The 20,897-nt window shown below is 43.5% G+C and overlaps 1 long non-coding RNA gene across 1 annotated transcript in view; it reads right to left on the reverse strand.

Annotated features, from left to right (window-relative positions):
- Positions 1-10,784, reverse strand: part of LOC142803143 (uncharacterized) — a 45,659-nt gene extending 34,875 nt beyond the window's left edge. The window contains exon 1 of the long non-coding RNA XR_012894002.1: positions 10,628-10,784. This is a non-coding gene — a long non-coding RNA (uncharacterized LOC142803143). The remainder of the gene's footprint in view (positions 1-10,627) is intronic.
- Positions 10,785-20,897: the final 10,113 nt, after the last annotated feature.

Genomic DNA, 20,897 nt, shown 5'->3' on the forward strand with positions numbered 1-20,897 from the left:
CGCTTTTCACCCCATGCGTTGTTCATGGTGTAGGGAATGAAACTTATATGAGGGCTAACAAAAGCAACGAAATATACTTGTTTTGTTTCTTTGTTCCTTACGGGTTCGTTGTATTTTGTAGCCGTGCCACGAACCACAACCATGTAGCTCAATTTTCAGTCCTAATTCGTTTTCATGAACGCATTGGAGTTTTTCTTTTTTTTTTACTCTTCCGCTCGCTTGCAAGTAGTATTTCGCGAATAAATTTTCCAGGAAATGCACTCGTCTGTGAGAACTTCAGCGTCGCGACCTAGTGGCCTGATTTATGGCATGGTCAAGCCGAACAGCTTTTCATATACTGTGTCAGAGCTGGAGTCAAAGCACCAACAAATATAAGTGCCGATATGATCTATATCCGTGCACAAAAGTACAGGCACGGCGACAGAGCACCCAAAGAATTCGTGAAGTGACGACGAGAAGGCAACGCTCGATTACGGACGCACGCCGAACGCATTTAATTTCCGGTCTTCGTACGGGTTCGTCGTTGTCGCGACTCTAAGTTGGCCGATGTGCATTCGTATGGGAGTGCGCCGAATGGCGTGAAGCTCTTGAAGGTAAGCCATACTGTGAAGCATTGTCGAAGTGCGATAGCCATGGTAGTGGAGGGGGGGAGGAAAGGGACTGCGTCGCATGAATCCCATATGGCGATGACTGCGCAGAATAACCATGCTGTTCAACTGGGTCACTGGGTCAACGTCTGTAAATGTGTTACAACACGTTATGGCGCGTGTCTTCTCGGTGGGCTTCGAGATCTCCTCTACAGAGTGTTTCCCGTGACCGTTAAATGTTATTCACGTGGTGAAAAAGGAGGACCGGGCGGGACAATATCTTGCAGATCTTGCCTGAGACCACACCAACCCCACCACTGTCGTCGTCATCATCATCATCATCATGATCATCATGATGATCGTCATCATCATCTTGTAGCTTTGACACCATGACGAAACAACAGAAACATAGAAAAAACTTTGGACGATAGATTATTGCCTGAAGAACTGAGTAATTATGTGTTGTCTAAAGGAGTGTGTGTGACGAAAACAAAAGATCCTCACATAAATAGTGTGGCTTTTTCACTTTCAGTTTATTTCTTTCAAAAAGTATTGCTAGTCAGTTTTGTTTGTCCGCTCTTGAGTCATAAGTTTCTTTTGTTAGCTCACTCTTATAGTGTTGTGTAGTGGGGTGGGTAACGTGATGTAATGGTAAAGGAGTCCTCATAATGAACCTAAAGTTGGCGTAAAGAACCAGCGCTTTAATTATGTTTTGTTCTCTTCTGCAGAGAGTCTGCATACTTCTTGTGGTGGTGGTGGTGGTGGTAACAAGTTTATGAAGAACTGCAAATTCGTGACTCGCGCCTAAGCCACGTCCACCAGGAGGACCGGATGCCGTATATACTCACTCCCTCACAGGCTTGCTGAATTACCACAGTTGATCTCGGATGTTTAAGCTCCGCAGCGTGGACACAGGTGACTGACAGCTTATATCTGTCCAGGAACAGTGAGAACAGGCATTGCTTATTTGAAATCGAGAATATTGAAAAACACTGACATCGAGAGCATACACCTGATGAATGCAAATATCCCATATCAGGTGCCCAGCAGCAATCCAACTAAGGCGCTGAACATACTGCGTGAGGTGAAAGAGCTTGATGGAATCAACGTTCGTTTCTACATCCCAGAGGGCTCGAACGTTGCCACCGGCGCAATCTACGACGTGAAAGCTGCCGTTCCCAGCTCCAACTTGTGTGGCATGATCAAGCCAGCTAATAAAGCCAGCGTCATCGCCAAGGTTGCTCGTTTGGGTACTTCAGGCTGCTTGAGTATAGATTTTAAATGCGCCTCTCTACCTTCGTACGTAAAGGTGGACCGTTTCCGTCACCCTGTAAGACCTTTTGCACCGAAACTACTGCAGTGTCAAGTCTGCATGAATCATGGTCACATGAGAAGCGTATTCAAACATGAGCGAGTGCGTTCTCGCTGTGCTGAATCCCATTCCGCGGACAGCTGAAAAACCTAAGTTCTCAATGTTGCAATTGTAATGGGCCGCACGAAGCTTTCTCAAAAGATTGCCCCAAAACTTAAAGAGAGACAGCTGTATTAAAAAAAATGGCGAGAGACCATTCATTACGTCAGAAAGCGGTGCCGTCGACGCCCAAGTTCACCAGTGAAATCCACAGCGTGCATTCGACGGCCTGCTTCACGTCCTTTGCCGCCCGAATTCAACGCGGCTGGTACAAACCATTATGCAATGAGATGGATGGCTGTTGTGGATTACTCTAGGCCTACATCATTGAAGCCATATCCACACGAATCAGTGACGGCCGGTTCAAACCGGAACACCGTGCAAGGCATGGGCACAATTGACGCAGCTTGGCCCCCGTTGCCGAAGTTGCAGCGAGATGCAGTCTCACTGTGCACATCGGCAAGTGTGAACCCTGAATACATGAATCAAAAGTTGCCAAAATAAGACGAGTCAGTCACTGCAGTGCTTCGATGACTTTTAAGCACATTTCATGTGCTTGTCGGCAGGTGGAAATCACCGTACGCGGAGTCCGCACAACAGGACTGGAAGCTCTAGGTCCAGTGCTTGCAAATATTCAGTAGAAACCGCAACTGAACAGTCTACAGTGAAATAAAACACGCCTGAAATTCTGCATCTGCGACTGTCGAATGCAGCAGTGTGCCTTAAACTGACGTGTACCTGTCTTGTTTTTATGTTTCCTTCTTTTTTTCTCTCTAGTTTCATATCTTAATTCTCTTTCCCAGCGTAGGATAGCAAACTGCACACGTGTTTGATTGACCTTCCCGCCTTTCCTTCTTTATCCCGTCCTTCCTTCCAAACATTCTTCAAGGCTATCAAGTATTCCACCACAGAACCACGCCAGGTCTAGAAACTGCTCTGGAATGGCGCCCCGTGTAGCCGCAATGTCGGTGGAATGTCAACTGTGGTTGCAGTGCTGGCCATGTCATTTTACGAACATTACGTATGCACGCCTGCGATACAGGCATCACGTAAGGTGAAGATGAATGGTAGCTATGCGCCATTGGCTGAAGTTGGCCAAGGTAGTTCTTTCGGGGATATCCTCGTAAGCACAAGGGCTACGTATTACCTTACTGCATTTGGCGTACGTAATACCAATGTGTCGGTTGGCATCGTTACACAGACGTAAACAAGTGGATGTATAAGACATGGCTCTCTATACGTACAACATTTGTACTTATCTTTCGCGTCGTTTCGTGAACTTTCTCCAAAAACAAACTAAACCGCCATTACATCGCCTGAGCGTGCGTCGCCTAACGTTTTCGCATGGTATTTTCATTTTTGTTTGATGTTTTTCCCCATACGATCCCAGCCAACGCTACTCGTGTTCACCGCCATCAAAAGTGGGACACCCTATGAGTGTGTGGGAAGGAGGAATCTGGTAAATTATCTCCTGAGAAACAAAAGAGGGAAGTATTCATATAGCCACACGCGAAGGCTCTTTCTCTTACTTCTAACACTCGTCCTTCTTCCAATGACGCTACTCTACCCAAAAAGAAGGTCGCGGCTCATTAGCCGGTAACGGGGCACAACACTGGGTATATATAATTCGATCACGTACGCCACTACGTCTGAGCCCCCTATCAGGTGATCAAAGCTCGATATTCGGTGTGTGGATGGTCCTAAGAAAACAGCGACAACCTGCCCAAGGCAGGAAAGTATTTATTTAGAAAAAAGGCTCAAGTGACATTTCATTGCTCTGCAAAACACCATTACTAGGCATAAGTGAGCGATTGTCACCTTATTCAGGCGGGTCACTAGGTCGGCGGTTGAAATATGCGACGGGCAGAGCTAGGAGATCACAGCACAGTGTCCGTTTTATTATGATGCCCTAAATAAACGAGACTATTTGGAGCCTCTTTATGTGTTTAGGGCGCCTCTGCTTCTATGGAACGACAACCCTTACAGGAAACAAGTATGATCATGGCTAAACAAAAGATTTGGGGAGATCGTGCATAGGTAATAGGGAATTCCACAATGAAAAAAAAAAAAACAAGACATTTTCAAAAATGAGACAAGATGGGCTCGTCCTTCTTTTCTCGTTCTTGAGTATGTCTTGTTTTCGCCCTAAAAATTTCATGTGAGTCATGGCCTTGGCTCATATTACTTGATTAGCCAATGTATAGATAAAAACAACGGCGGGACGACGGTGGCTGTGGTGAGCCGTGGTTGATAAAATTCTTTCCGGAAGTTTGACAGTCACTAAGCTGAATGTGATTCTCTTGGTGAATAAAAGTAACATCATCGTCAAGTACTGATGGTGCTCATTTGACGAAAATGTGAAAATATTATGATTTCATAACAATAACTTATTAGGATCGTAAATTTTCTAAAATGAAAATCATTTGAGGTCAGCTTGTTTTCTTCTTGCTGTTAAAGTTAAGTTAAATATTTTCTTGTTGGATCTGGTATTGAACTTGTAAACTTTGAAATTACACAAGCTTTCGGGGCGTCATTGCTATTCAACCTCTACAGATATTTAATCAAGCATACATTCTGCCTCGATCAAAAAGTGAAGACGTGCGTGAAGCCTGCGAGTTGGTCGTTGCTTTTTACAACACTGGTGGAAGACCAATAACCGCTTTGGGCAACCTCGCAGAGGTCTGAAAGCGCTCACCTAGGTGCAGGGCTAAAACTCGACGCTCATGGAGAACGAACTATCATGGGAAAGGAGGGATTTCAAGTGTTCGCGAGAGTTGACGAGTAATCTCTCGCTGAAGGTAATTACGTGGTCGAACCACGCACGAAAAAAAGAGGCACATGCGGTATATCATTCCCCAAGCGTAGGCGTGAATTCACCGGAGAGACTAATCCCTCAGCCGTCTGCTCTGTAAGTACACGTACTTGTTCAAGCTCTGACGTTGGTATAGTGCTTCGGAACCCTTTGCTTAAAGTCGCGATCCTGTGTCGCTGAACTGTCGTGGCCCCTAATCCTGTCATCAATGAAGCATCGATCGTGCTGTTTGCGGTCGTTGAGTGTACGGCTAGGATTAAGCTCAGTAGCTTCTAAGCATTGCTCTCTCCGTCTCTGCAAGGCATATTACGGCGCACGAGCACATTACTGATAGCGTAAAATAACTATTTGCGTCCGTCAGATGCTATCTATGTTCAAGGTGTGTGGGTTTGCTAAAAACAGTCATCTGATCTGCATCGAGAATTTTGTTTCCTCTCTTCATCATTGCTATAACGCATAATCCGTCCGTCCGTCCGTCCGTCCGTCCGTCCGTCTATCTATCTATCTATCTATCTATCTATCTATCTATCTATCTATCTATCTATCTATCTATCTATCTATCTATCTATCTATCTATCTATCTATCTATCTATCTATCTATCTATCTATCTATCTATCTATCTATCTATCTATCTATCTATCTATCTATCTATCTATCTATCTATCTATCTATCTATCTATCTATCTATCTATCTATCTATCTATCTATCTATCTATCTATCTATCTATCTATCTATCTATCTATCTATCTATCTATCTATCTATCTATCTATCTATCTATCTATCTATCTATCTATCTATCTATCTCTCTATCTATCTATCTATCTATCTATCTATCTATCTATCTATCTATCTATCTATCTATCTATCTATCTATCTATCTATCTATCTATCTATCTATCTATCTATCTATCTATCTATCTATCTATCTATCTATCTATCTATCTACCTACCTATCTATCAGTGCATCTATTGCGCTGTCCTAGGTGTTGTACTAAAGTGTGTTTCGAGGAAGAATGTGCGTAGTGTCCATTGTGAGACGTTATCCAGTGGTGTCAGAGCAGCATGAAAACTATGGGTAGCAATTAGGTGAAAATATGTTAGCGTCACGTGCAAGTAATCAAAACAGCTCACTTGTGCATTCAAGACGGCTACAGAGTGATATATATTATGGTACAACATTCTATTATAGTGTTTATGGTGGTGTCATCGCAGAAGATGCACATCGATCTCAGCTCCGATCTTGTGAATAAGTAATCGGGGTCACTATGCTGGAAAGGAACATGGGCCCTAGCTACCACCGCATACGTTTGTGTTGTTTCAGGCACTCGCAGAACAGGAGGACATCACAACTATCTTCGAGCCAGTTCTAGATTTAGACAACGAAGCCTCCGCATAACGTTCTCCATCTTCTATTTCCATGATAACCATCGTAGTGAAGGCAAGCCTGATGCTTTATTGCTCAAGGGCAAATGCATGAGAAGAGTAATATCTACACAAGACCATGAACTTTCTACTGTTAGGTTAACAAGAATTGATACTGAGAATCAAGTACTTTTCCTTTGAACAATAGTAGTTTGCTATAACAGCATTCGCATACGTAGTTTGACCTTTTAATGGGCGCTACCATTACATTTCCACAAAATTGACTTTTGGACTGTTCGGTCTGGCGATATGACTTGAATGTGAGCTTCCACAATGTTCCCATATATTTCACTCTTCTTTCATGAAATCTTTCTCAACAATGGGATATTAAGTGAGCTGAATTGGGCATAAATTTGGCATCCACTGACTTCAGAATCGTTTGCGAAACTCTGTAGCGTTATTTAAAGAAAATCGTAATCGGAAAGTCATTACAACTTACTCGGAAATAGTCACTTGCGTGTGTCAGCGAATAAACATTTTCACGCAAAGTTATGTTTGTTTTAACGCGACCACAATGACTAAAATAATAAAGAACCTGGTTGAGCATACAACAGACCTTTCAGTTGTTCTACACTGCCTTGCGCAACATTAGTAAATTTTGTTAAATTTAAACTATCCATCTCACAATGAGTCATAGTGAAAAAATCAATTGAAGACGTTCTGCGTTCATCGCCATCAGCTTTGTTCATTTTGGCAGTTTTCCGAGTTTATCGTTTCACTACTACTTCCAAGGAAGCGTGGCCCGTCATTTTTCACTAAACTTCTGTGATTCACTCAAGACTACAAATGCGCCTCTAGCGGACAGCTCGTGGAAGCACTAGTATTCGCATCTTTTATACTCGGCTCCTTGCATCTGACATTCATGCACATTATTCTTGGGCCATGAATGTTAGGAGCTTTCACGCTGAAGTATTTACTACAATTACCGCGTGATTAGACGTGACTCCCCTGAGCGATGCGAAACACGGTAGCATTGTGCGGGGATACAGGAAGGACAAGCAGTACGCGTCCGACAAAACGTGGGCAGAACTGCATCACGGGACAGATAAGGGTTCATCGGCCTCCGAGAACTACATGCGGCTTCTATGAAAATTTATCACTGCACTGGAGAAACCGCAAGGATGTTCTCCCATTTAGTGATTGAGTAGTAGTGGTTGAGCGTGGGCCCAATGGGACGTATAGCACGAAAGAGAAAAGTGCCGCCCATTGTATCTTGCCCAGTGGTGCCACCCACGGAGGTGCCTTGGTTGCGTGTGGTAGCCTTGCCTTCGATAACCTTTTATTACCTACACAAAAGTGGATGCCCCAGCAACTATATATGCGACAAAATTAGCCGCGGAGTGGTCTCAAATACCGCGTCGCATTCACCGTTGGGCAGCACATCAGCAAAACCCCAGAATAGTAAAACAAGTGAGCCTTACCAAAGTGATCATGTCGCATCTAATGCTTGCCGCGTTTTAGATTTTTCGTTGTTTCAGTTGCATGTACATAACGGCAAGCCTCTGTTTTCTTTCAGAAAAGAAAATGGAATATAGAAATTGAGCAGGTACTCTCAGATTTAAGATCTACTTTTTCCGGAGATGAGAACGTTGTCATGCGTGGCTCCCAATACCTAGCAATATACAGAAAATGTGATCGCCACCATAGCTCAAAAAAGCATGCTATTTTATGACCCACGTGAAATACTAATAGCCATAGGCTTGTTTTTGTTTTTGCTTTTCATTCCGCGTGTATAAATGTCACTGCATTGCACCGTGAACTTCCATTTTGTACGCTTCCTGGTTGTTGTGCCTCTTGCCGCGCTTTCAAATCTTGCACGGTATATAGCCACCGCGGAGCTTGGCAGAAGATACGATCTGGGGTCAATGCCATGAGCTCTAGAGCTGGGTTTATGCTCTCCACGTAGGACGGTTCCTGGTGGTCTGGCCGATCTGCCAGCGATGAATTTCAACGATAGCTGTGTGTGACAACAAAAAGTGCTTTCTAGCTCAACCATGCAGTAGAGCTCTTCTATTAAACTTGCGCAGTACGTACGCACGACTTTCCTTTTTTTTTTGTTTTCCGTACGATCTTCTTGAAGACGCAACTTTTTTTGTCTTAACTGGTAAAGTTTTTGAACTTGAAGTAATGCTCTTTCCGTTCTTTCTATTAATCATTTTGGACACGCAAGCCCACTACTTGTGCGTTAATACATCGCCGAAGAAGATATCTAAAAATTCCTTGCTGGTGCCATGGCTACTTTCCGGCGCTTTTGAACTTATGTTCCGGATAATTAAGTCGCTATTTTTCTTATATATGCAGATAAAACACACCTTCTGACTAAGCTTTTTTTAGGGTCAGTGGATGCATTATAGGTTTCCTTCCAACACCAAAACGCTCATGCGCGTCGTGGAGCGTCGAAGTAACGTGCGGTGCACCTGCAAATACGAAACGGCGAAGTTCCGTGCATATAGGCAAACTCGTGGCCTGCCACGGTCGAACTAGAAAAGCGCGCTAGCGTTTCCTCAAGACGGTTGTGGGCTGACACGCTATTCGCGCCATGTATGCTGATGCTGCATGTGTAATTTCAAATTCCGAGGCACACCGCGTGTTTGAGAGTGAAGTTGACAGGAAAAAATTACAACAAAATGAGGCTGCACCGTTGATCTTGAACCAGATTTCACCACTTGAGACTGGACTGGTGTTATGTTGTTGTTGTTGTTGTTGTTTTAGCTGTTTTGCTGTGGAGAGGTTGAGGAGCTTATTGCCTCGGCTACTCCATATCACAGAGTTCTGCAGCGAAAAATAAAATAATAGTACAGAACGGTACCCAAAAATTAACAATACGGAAAAGGAAAAAAAAAACACATAATAGCACACTGAAACCAGTTCAAATAAAATGTCAATACACAGTTTTCTTCACGCAGTTCACACAGTCATGAACTACTTTCACGCACACCTTCCTACTCTAATGCCAGTATATACATGACCACACTTTACATGATACTCATTTCTGGCTGTCAGTCATAGGCGCTTGTCCAGTCCGGTCTCCACTAAAAAGTCTGTCAGGAAGATTATTGCCTTTTTCTGAAGATGCATCTCAGGCCATGGTCCAAGTAGTTTCTTTATTGTGAGGGGCCGTCTGTCCAAACTTGCCAATTTGTTCTTTAATTTTTCTCTTTCTTTCGCGTATTTAATGCACTCCAAAAGAATATGGCGAACATTTTCTTCTGCATGACCACAATGGCATTCCGGTGAGTTGGATTGATGTATCTTGTGCAGGAAGCTGTTTGTGTATGCTACTTCCAATCTAAGTCGGTGGATCAATGTCTCTAGGTGTCGTGGAAGGTCTGTCGCTATGGAAAATTTTCTGTGTGGATCAACTTCATAAAGTACCGTTTCCTTTGATTTAGGGCTCTCAGGTGTTATGTTATTACACTAATTAATCTGTCGGCTTAGGGGTACCCCGACAAGGTGGCTCATTGACTCGTAATGCCTTCTCGCTTTACAGCTGCTTGCTTGCTACAGGCTTCCGGTTTCGACCTACCACTCTCCGGGTATCGCCGGAGAGGCTCAGTGCTTACCCAACGTGAGGCGTGTTGGTATACAAATAGCTATAGGGGACGAATTGCAACTCATGATTACGGAGTTACACAAGTAGAGCAGGAAGGTTGGTCTTAAAATTAATCTGCAGAAAACGAAAGTAATGTACAACAACCTCGGAAGAGGGCAGTGCTTCGTGATGGGTAATAGTGCACTTCAAGTTGTAAAAGACTATGTTTACTTAGGGTACGTAATAACCGCGGAACCGAACCGCGAGATTGAAGTAACTAGAAAAATTAGTATGGGGTGAAGCCCATTTGGCAAGCACTTCCAAATTATGACAGGTAGATTGCCACTATCCCTCAAGAGGAAGGTATATAACAGCTGTATCTTGCCGGTACTTAGCTACGGAGCAGAAACCCGGAGACTTACAAAAAGGCTTCAGCTTAAATTGAGGACGACGCAGCGAGCGATGGAAAGAAAAATGGTAGGTGTAAACTTAAGAGACAAGAAGAGAGCAGAGTGGATTAGGGAACAAACGGGGGTTAAGGATATCATAGCTGAAATCAAGAAGAAGAAATGGACATGGGTCAGGCATGTAGCGCGTAGACAGGATAACCGCTGGTAATTAAGGGTAACTAACTGGATTCCCAGAGAAGGCAAGCGGGTTAAGGGGAGACAGAAGGTTAGGTGGGCAGATGAGATCAAGAAGTTTGCGGGTATAAATTGGCAGCAGCAAGCACAGGACCGGGTTAACTGGTGTAACATGGGAGAGGCCTTTGTCCTGCAGTGAACGTAGTCAGGCTGATAATGATGATGATGATGATGATGATGATGATGATGATGATCCAGGAATGCAGCAACACTTACCTGAAAATGAGCCTCCTGGGCACGTATTTATGCCATCCAAATTCAGCGGCTGGCTGCGAGCTGGTGTTCGAAGTGAGGGCTGCAAACTGCCGAACTGTCATCACCACAGTGCCTCAGTGTCAAGCCTGAAATGAGCACCGTCGGCTGCTGCAAGGCACACCCGTCGTCCAAATTAGTCGCAACGTGCGAGCGTCATCCGTAATCAGATAAAACAGCATCACCACGCCATCTGACGTTGATCGTCTGTTGTCGAAGCGTCGAAGTGCGTGTCTGCACCTGTTCATGCTCGCAGCTATGTCCTTTTGCTCGCTTGCAGCGGACTGACTGATAAGACGTAGCATTTTGCGGTACAGGTCACTTTCTTTGCTCAATCCGTCACGCTCTCAGTTCGAAAGGCGCACGGCAGCTACGAAGTGTACGTGGCCCACTTTGCCCCGGTTAAAGAAAGATATGTCGTTTCAGTGACAAACACATTCCACGTGCCGCAATAGTAACTTTTTTAATGTTTTTTTTTTTCTGTGGGGGGGGGGGGGGAAGCAGAGGGGCCTAAACCGTAACACGTTATGGTGAAAAACAAAGAGGCGTTGAGCTGAAAAGAAGCATCAGCTCCCTAACAAAAAGCTTAGAACACGCGGGCCAGTGTTTGCCACCTTGCATATGCATTGAAAGTGGCAAAAAAGTGGACGAGTAAAACAATGCCCTTAGCAAATATCCGCAAGGTCATGAGCCATCTTTGAAAAAGCAAGAATGAAAACAACTAAAACTTAGGCATGAAAGAAGCTTTTGTAAATCACCAAATATCCCAACCCGACCTCCCCACTATCCTTTATTACACAGATATGGTAAAGAGTGAAAACGACCGCTCACGCAACAGACTTTTTACATCCTTTTCACAAGAATTGTGAAGATATGCGAAATGTACGCCATCAAATCGAAGGACATATCACTTATCCCTGATGGCGCTAAACAGCGCTATCGTTTCAGTTACTGCATAAGCTCTCTAAGGGAGCAGAGTTGCGCGTACGTCTGCCATTATATTTAACGACTGCACAGTGACGCCCATTGTCGCACATATATACAACGCGAAATTGAGATGCTGGTTAGATTCGCCAGACTTATTCGCGCAAGCTGTGCAAGATTGCCCTCTTGCAGCAAGGCCGTATGTACAGTCGAGTGCATAATTTTAGAGACCACGGGAGCGCGTGACGAGGCGTGTCGCTGCGCCTTCTGGTGGCTGCCCGGCTCTGTCCGGGAGCGCGTACTGAGCACGCTCATCCCATATCACCCGGCAGCCTGCCCTTTCGCTTGTTTCAATGGCGCGCATCTCGAAACGATGCAGACGGTGCAAGGTGTCACTTCTGTAGTCGCTGTGAAGACAATAGAAAAAGCTGGGGGCTAATGTGACGACAGCACATCGTTTGCGTGTTTCGGCATGCTGCACATAGTGCACGTTACTCCTAGGCGATCCACGACGTGATCACATTTTGAATGTCGAGTTAGGCAATCATTAAGCTCAGCCAGCAGTGTTGCCTTTTGCGCTCTCATTCACCGAACTAATGCACGTAATAATACTCGGTCCAAATATCATGTGTCTATGAACATGCATGAAACCACCAAACGTCCAACAGCTGCAGAAAAGAGCCGAGGAAGAAAGGTGAAAACAAACTCGGTTGATTAGAAATAAATCCTTTATTAAGGCCGCTTCGGTGGTACAGTGGTTTCGATGCTCGGCTGCTGACCCGAAAGACGCATCCTCAAGCCAAGTCGCGCATGCCGTATTTCGATAGAGGAGAGATACTTGAAACTAGTATACTGAGTGGACGTTAAAGAACCCCGAATGAGTAAACATTCCCAAGACGTTACTTTGGTGGAGCTCTATGTCATATCTATATAATAAAATTTATTTCTCTCTCTATATTGTGGTTCTGTCACGTCGAGAGCCCGCATTTATTATTGGTGGGAGTCGAGCCTCAACCCAAGAGTTTCTAGGATTCGAATTTCAGATATTCATGTGTCGTCTTCTACTACACGAACCATATACCCCGACAGAAGACAACCCATTAATTAGATGAATTATAGTAGATTAAGACAAGTAAGCATGAATTAATGCGGACTGAGACGTGCAAGAGATGTCATAGGCTTTCACTTTCGAGTCTTTTCATATTTGGGGGTATCTGGGAATGTTTTTTCTCGGAAACCAGAGAAAATCACGAAGGTTAAAAGGGGCGTCACCGCTTTCAGTATTTCAATAGGAATCTACCCATGACATATGCACGGAACATTCTCGAACGCGAAGTAGTCGGGAATTGAGACTGCCTCCATTAACATCCGTCGTTCGAGCATCAGCGTGTATTCTGGTATTCTGGTCACGTTGTTTTGTAAAATACTGCAGTGAATTACAGGCCAGCGCATTTCAGTTCGAAGTGCTCAAATGTTGGAGGCCCCACAAGGAAACAAAAGTTAATTCTCTAAGCTGTTCGAAAAAGTACCTCGCACGGTGGCACACCGCTCCTTTTGTACACATTACTCACTGCATGGAAATGCAATTCTTCATTATAACTCTCTCTGAAAAATTGGGCACTCAGAAGGTTAACGCGTTCTTGCGACGCAGGTGCATACCATTTTGTCATTTTTGTCAATTCTTTGCCTTGTTTCGTGGTCTTTCGGGCTTGGTGACGATAAGATGTTATCTCGTACAGCAAATGTTGAATGGCAGCATATCGCGGCACAGCCCACCAACTAGACAGCTATTGGACAGTGCCATTCTCGAAAGAGTATAAGATCGGGGGTTTCAAGGACTCCACATTCGTCTTCAAAAATGTGGCCACGAATAGCAGCTGATGAAAGGAGACGCATCGTAGGGTTAAGCATCGAAGGCTTTTCTCAGCGGGTCATCTGCAAGCTCCTTCAAAGGTCAAGAAATGCGGTGAGTCGTGCCATCCAAGCGTACTGACAAACAGGCGGGATCAGTGACAGAGACCGTGCCGGAAGGTCAAGACGCACAGATGACGAAGTGGACAGGCTAATTATCGCTGCCCTAGTAGCTGATCCCCATATAACAGCGAAAGGCATAAAAGATGCATTGCATCTCAACGCGTCCATCTGGACTATCCGTAGGAGGTTGGCAGAAGCAGGGCTTGCCCAATGTGTCGCGGCCCAGAAGCCCCACATCACGGACAGGCAAAGATCCATGTGACTGCAGTTTGCGCGTTCTGTGCAGACATGGGGATCAAAAGAGTGAAGTCGTGTTCAGCGATGAATCAACGTTTTCAAGTCGCTGGTATCAGGAACGGCGAGTTTGGCGTCCAATGAACTCGAGGTAACATTTGCGATTTGTCTTCTATATTAATGTCATCTTTGTACTATTTACCATTGAATGTGTAGAAAGAGTAGTGCTCAGGGTAAGTAACCGCAGCTGGTAAAAATTAATCACAGGCCATCCACTACAGTGCGCTTTAATTACGTTGTGGTTAAGGCAAGTGAAGCCCAGCACTTTTTTGTCTTCGAACTTGCTGTAGAATGTTGATTAGCTTTGATTCTCTTTAAGCTGTGTTACTTCTTATCGTGAGCAGCTCGCCAAACTTAAGCACCTTAGACAATGTTTGTATATTGTACCCCATTAAGTTAGAAAAATAGTTGCGTTTGCGAGGGCTTCTGGAACACACTGAGGGTGCCTAACCAACATGTCGTATATTTCGCACCATTTTGGCGATCTAGCATTATTAAAATTTCATTATATGAATCTTAAGGTAAGACGACATTGTTCGGGGATGAAGTGACTATGTGCCATTGTCGTTCTTATAAATTCGTGTAACCAATCCAGCATTTCATTCCTCGCCAGGTATTTACCACAATACACGCTGTCGGCCTTTGCCAGTGACCGATGCTCTGTGAGTGTCTGGGCCGCCATGACCAGGGAAGGACTTGGACCACTGGTTCTTATCGATGGGAGCCTTTCAGCCTGTACGTACTCCCTTATAATAGAGAGAGAACTGCTTCCTTATGTCTTGAATGGGCCGTTCAAGGATGGTTGTTTCGTGTACCAGCATGACAGGAGCCCGATTCATACTGCTAGCAGTGTGAAATCTTTGCTTGAGGGCCTTGGTGTTCGCACATTAGAATGGCCACCTGTAGGAGCGGACCTAAACCCCATTGACTAGCTGATATTCACTTGATATTTTGCATTGAAAAACATTGAAATTGTTTTCTGCACACTCATCATCTCTTTTCACCTGTCGGAAGGCACGAACTAATAATATTGAAGGATTTAAGAAACTACGGGCAAGCGTGGTTGGCAATCAGGTTATTGGACTTTCGCTACCTAAGGGGGGCGATTAGTGACCGTCGCCTGAAAACCATTGCGCGGGTGGTAACGCTGGCAACCACTTACAAAATGACACTTCTCACTAACCATCATTTGCAGTGGTTTGCTACCGAAAAAGCAGTGGTGATGGAATAGTTGGAATTGAGCTGGAGCCACGCCATTGTGTCCGTAATGTTGACTTCGCTACGGAGATATTGAATAGTTGACGCCATTTTGCAACACGTGAAGGCTCTTGCCGAAAAGTGGTGCCAGGAAAAAGTAATCGCAATTCTTCTGCCTCCAGTAGCATACAAAGTGACACCTCGTCGGCAATCGTTATGTACGGCATCATTTAACTCCACCTCGTAACGTTGTGCTGATTTTAAAGTGACATATCAACATTTCTCATTCGTGCTACGCAGATCAGCGATTCCCAATGTATGTGGGATCTGTCAATTTTTTTTAACGTACATGTAAGTAAGGCTCGAAAAGAAACAGTAATTTTCTGCGACATACTCGATGCATCAGGCGGTTTCTGCCGACACGAAATTATTACGTCACCAAAATGTTTTGTTACTGAAGAACACCACAAATATACCATCTGTAATCTGATGATACTGCCTCCAAACATCTTTATTGTTGCGCTTGCTTGGCTTCGTGCCTCGTAGACACACATTTTTTCAGCTGTTAAGTCCGTACAAAACTAGTAAAAATCAAAATTTAACCAAGAACATATACTGTACGTAATATTAGCTCTAAGTCACGTAAGAAACACACCTTTGACAAAGCTAGACATGCTTGCAAAGTAGCAATATGGGATGTGTACAATGGAGTACAAAAATAGCATTAAATGTGCACGTCCAAAATTCCACTCTAGATATGACAGTAGAAGTTAGAAACTCGCTTCACGCATGCACTGCACAAGGTCCACATGACCCTGCCTCGATGCATAAACGTGGTTTATTAGTGCCTTTCCCAGCATTTTGTTGTCTGGGTTCTCGTCCGCATGTCTGTATCTGTACGAACTGAACTTTCTCAAGACGCACTTCTGAAAGAAGATGCAAAGTGTTTTTACCATACCGGCTTTCTGAATGCACCCTAAGCAATGCCTCTGTTCGCTGCTTTTAGCATCAATTTGCTGATATTCTGTGACCGTCGCAACCTAAGCCCACTAGCTCACGGAAACAATAGATATGATACAAATAAATTTGTTTGTGTATTCATATTTTCCCAGAACTTGTTTCACTATTAAGATATAGGTTTTTCCTAAGACATAGTGTCTGGTGGCTATTGCTGTGGAGCTGCCTATGTCCGCCCACTAAAGCCTGGAGGAAATGCGCGCTTACTACACATTTTGCGAAGCCACAGTTCAATCTACCTTCTGTACGCCACGTGGCACTTTCCGGCACTTCTATCGCATTAGAAAGTTCCAGGGAACAAATTCGCAAATGAACGATACTACTGCACCATCTCTTCCAATAAATGATCCACATAATTAACGCCTCGAAGACCGTCACACGCTAAACCGTACGCTGCATAGTTTCAGCGGATAGATTTAATCACGTACGCTGTCAGTGGTCATCACAAATTAGAACGCGTAATTCATAACGAGATGTAGCTCTCGCTAAATAGCGTTCCTTAACGAGGGTGTCCTCAGAGTTCTGTGTGGGAGAAGGTGAGAGAGAGAGAGAGATAATGTGTTTGCGGAAAGGCAGAGATCAGACAGTGCTGTTTCACCATAGTGCGATAAGTTATTCTGCTGTAAGTCGACGTACGAAGGAATAAAGCGATGAAGTGCGATAAGCTTCAGAAGTCACTAACAATATGGAAGAGCACGGAAGTTTCTCTGGATTATGTCCAGTGTTTTTCACAACTACAGCAGCCGCGCATACTACCTAACTACGAAATACTTTGTATGGACTAATGCGAGTCGGCGCAATAATGTTTGAAGTTTTTCGTTGTGGTGATAGGATGTACAACAATGTAATAGCTCGTAATGATGTCAGATATCAGATAGTCTGGGTGTGCGACAAGAACACGAGAAAGAAGTTGACACCGTGTGTATTGACCTCTCTCCTGGCAGAGGCTTGCATTAGAGTTTGCACGCCTTGTATATTCAACGTGATAATGTACCAACAATACACATTCTTTCTTCCTCTAGCTGCTATGTACAAGAATGTTTTCTCTGAGAGCTATATGGTAATTTTACTTGCGGATTTTACCAAAACACGTTGTGAGAGAAATGTACAATTTCTCCGACGAAGGAAAACATTCGTAAACAGAAAAAAAAACTATTCCTTGCGCTTGTGAACTGAATTCTGACTGGATGAATGATTCACCTTACGTAGATATGAACTCACACGCAATTAGCGGGAGCGCGCCCACGTACGCACACAAACGCGCACGCACGCAGGCCCAAAGACACACACACACACACACACACACACACACACACACACACACAAACACACACACACACAAACACACACACACACACAAACACACACACACACACACACGCACTCACTACTGACGGACCTGTTCCTTCGCAGGTAGATCCTCCGTGTTCACTAATTGAAGTGGGCGGTACTCATGGTACGCGGGTGCTATTACGTGACATCGTCAAAAGCCACATTGTGAGCTATTAGGCATTCGAATAAAAAAGTACGTAAGTGAAAAAGATCTTTACACCGCATACGAGTCAGTAGGCCATACTCCTTATTTGAGAAGCCAGAACGTTAAAGAAACCGTACATTAACCTCTAATGAGGTACTATGTGTCAACCTAAAAATATTTAGCAAAAGAAGCGAAGTTATAGGCAATGTTGTCATATAAAATGACTTGTTTTACTGTTACGTTTATCTTGTACAGTATCAGAGAAAGAATCATTTGAGTTGAGCTTCGCCTTTAAGAGTTGAACGCGATAGCGTTGTTTCTTTTGCGTGCTTCAAACACTTGGTGTATAAAATCTTTTTGAACTTGCTATGCACCCACTACGAGAACTTAAGGGTGCAGTAGCGTGTGTGCGTTTTAGGTAGTAGGTGACTGCTATAAACTGTGAAGTCATTATGATAATACCATATTCAGACGCCCGATGGAAACGAATGTTTGTACCATGCATTATTACGGCAATATTTGTGTTGTTGCGAAGCATGTATACAGGTCACGTGTGTTTGTAAATCACGAGTTACTTTCACTGCTTTTCCAAGCAGATGAAGTTATTTTTACTGTATTTACAAGCAGAGACATGGCTGTGTCGTTGGACACCCACTTGCCATGCATAAGATCCTGCTGACAAAAATAGACTAAAATCACCTTAATATTCTAACACATTGCGTACTGTGATTGAAAGCGTTCTTATTTCTCGCTACCCAATGTTCACTGTACACGCACACGACGAGGTTCCACAACATGCTTCATTTTTCAGTGCTTAAAATCAAAGCTGCCAAAGAACCACAATAAGGCTAAATGTGAGACAATCAGAGATGGTTGTTGAAATAATTCATATATTAGCTTGTTTTTCATGGGAACCTGAAGACGTAAAGAGAGAAAACAATCATTTCAGGTTTCACATTTGAATTACTCGTTTCTCGTGGAGCACAGATGATGTCATAACAACAGCGTCATTATAAGATATTCAATTGCTTGATAGCGCGCTTTCCAAGGCACACTATTATATCGAAGCTCATTGCCTGTCACATGTGTTTTGCCCAATTTCGAGAAGAGCTTGCTCGAGCCGGACACTTTTGGAGGGGCTTTCTAACCTGCATAAAATATTCATCAAAGCAGCACATTTTTAAAGTGTGCCTATAGTAAAAGCTAGATAGGTCTCCACTCAATATCTCGTTCAGAATTTATGGTTGGTTGCAAGCACTACATAGAAAGCGATGTATGACGCGTTGGTAAAGTTTTCTATTCTGTCGAGGGGGCATTGACTCTCGTTCATTTACGAACGTCGAATGTGTTCGCAGCAGATATATTCTAGCACTTCTAGCAAGGCACATTCATTAATCACGGAATTATGTTTGCCTTCAGCAGCAATAACACGCATAAGACAGAAAAACGAAGCAATAACAAATGGTGCCGATGTAAACGGCGATGGTATCGTCTCCCAGTATGGTAAAAAAGTGTAAACAACTGGTTATTTAAATCATATGCGACTTCTCAGCATATATATGTGCGTGCAACATTTGTATATATAGTTAACGTGATTTAGTAACGTTTTGCTCAATAAAAAAATTGCAACACAGTCGCCTTTTTCCGAACGTTTCGCACAACACCAATTAGCAGTTTACGTCGGATCTGCCTTTCTTTTTCTGAAGAATTTAGAGCTTTTAACACTCTGTTGTTTGATCCAGAATTTTTCTTGGCTTTAACAGAGCCAGAGAAATACTTTTTTTTGTAGAAACCACAATGTGATAGGCTTGAATTTTTTTTTTTTGCTTTGATCCCATGTCCAAAACTTCATTGCACTAAATGGCCGTCTTTACGATTATGATTATGATTCTGCGTTTGTTCCTTCAATAAATTGGTCACCATTTTAGAAGTCGCATTCGTCATGGCTTACTTGAAATAGAGGTTGCAAGATTATATATTAGAACTTATGTCGACGCATTGCTGTCAAACTCCGCAAGAATTATTGCGACAATGTTTGCGTATTACACGCTAGTGCATATCGTAAACACATCCCTCCCCCCTTTTCTTAAGTTTTCATACGCCTACATGAACCAAGCCACGTGGCCAGATTGAATAGAAAAACATGTCTATCCCTGCACAACGTCGCTAATGCAACGTGCATCGTATACACATGGTATGGATTTCATGGTTCTTGTAATATTGCACTCCGTCTGTGAGAGGCTGTCAATGTATATCATGCTTGAAGGCTCGCTTCAATGCTTCAGGAATGCGTAACCACCCAAGTGAAAGCGACGCTACAGTAGAGTTGCGCTTGTAAACCAGCATGGCTTACTTTTTGTCCTCTTCTATAGCATAGAGACTTCCATTTATATGATGCTATGCAGGAAGACGGCCCTTGCATTTATATGGCGCCACCAATAAATATAAGATGTTCAGCACGAAACATAAAAACATTTGCGAATGCTTTCCCCTGAGTTCTAGAAGTCTTCCTCAGTAGAAGTTTTCAAATGAGCAAAATATTGCCCTTCAGTTCAATCTCTTTCCGTTCCAAGAATTTAAAGGTTGGTTGAAAAGCGCGAATTTCTTTGTATTTGTGCTTAACATAAATTCTAGCTCATAAAACACATAGTAAGCTCCATGTTGTTGTGTAAACGACACTACTTACCTGCATTTTTCTTGCTCGACATGTGCTTTCATTCAACCCCTAAGCCTGGTGATTTATCCAAGAGGCAGTATATAAACACGTGTTCTGAGAGCTCATGGCAAAATTCTTTCGTGTCTTTCATGGAGAGTCACGTAATCTGAAAAGGGTAAATATTTGCTATTTAACATAAACATACTTTTCCAGCATAAACCTATTATTACATGTCGCATTTATTATATTGCACGACCTATGAAACACACAACGTCAAAGTTTCGCAATGGCGATACTTTTATTCATGCTTAGCTTTTGTTTCTCGGCCTCGCTTGAGATTTTCGCAACGTGGGTGGCAGAATCAGATATAAGTGGACTTCAAAAAGGCTTGTCCATTTTCTTTTCACGCTGCCTATTTCTTTGCTGAGCTAGATACTACGATAATTTTGCAACCAGCAGATGGTAATGCCATATGCTGATGCCATTTCATGCAAACGGAACACATAAATTTTGAAATCTAGAACACGAATATGGAACAGATGACAGCAGACATTTTCGTATATGAGCCTGACCACAAATTCTAGAGTTATACTATGATTACGACCACGCCTTTGGCAACCCACGCTTGTTCTTGCGTTTGTTCAGCGTCCGAATGCAATTTTCATTTTACAGGCCCTGCTCTATAAAGTGAGCAG

This window comes from Rhipicephalus microplus, chromosome 3 (assembly GCF_043290135.1).
Source record: "Rhipicephalus microplus isolate Deutch F79 chromosome 3, USDA_Rmic, whole genome shotgun sequence".
Classification (NCBI taxonomy): Eukaryota; Metazoa; Arthropoda; class Arachnida; order Ixodida; family Ixodidae; genus Rhipicephalus; species Rhipicephalus microplus.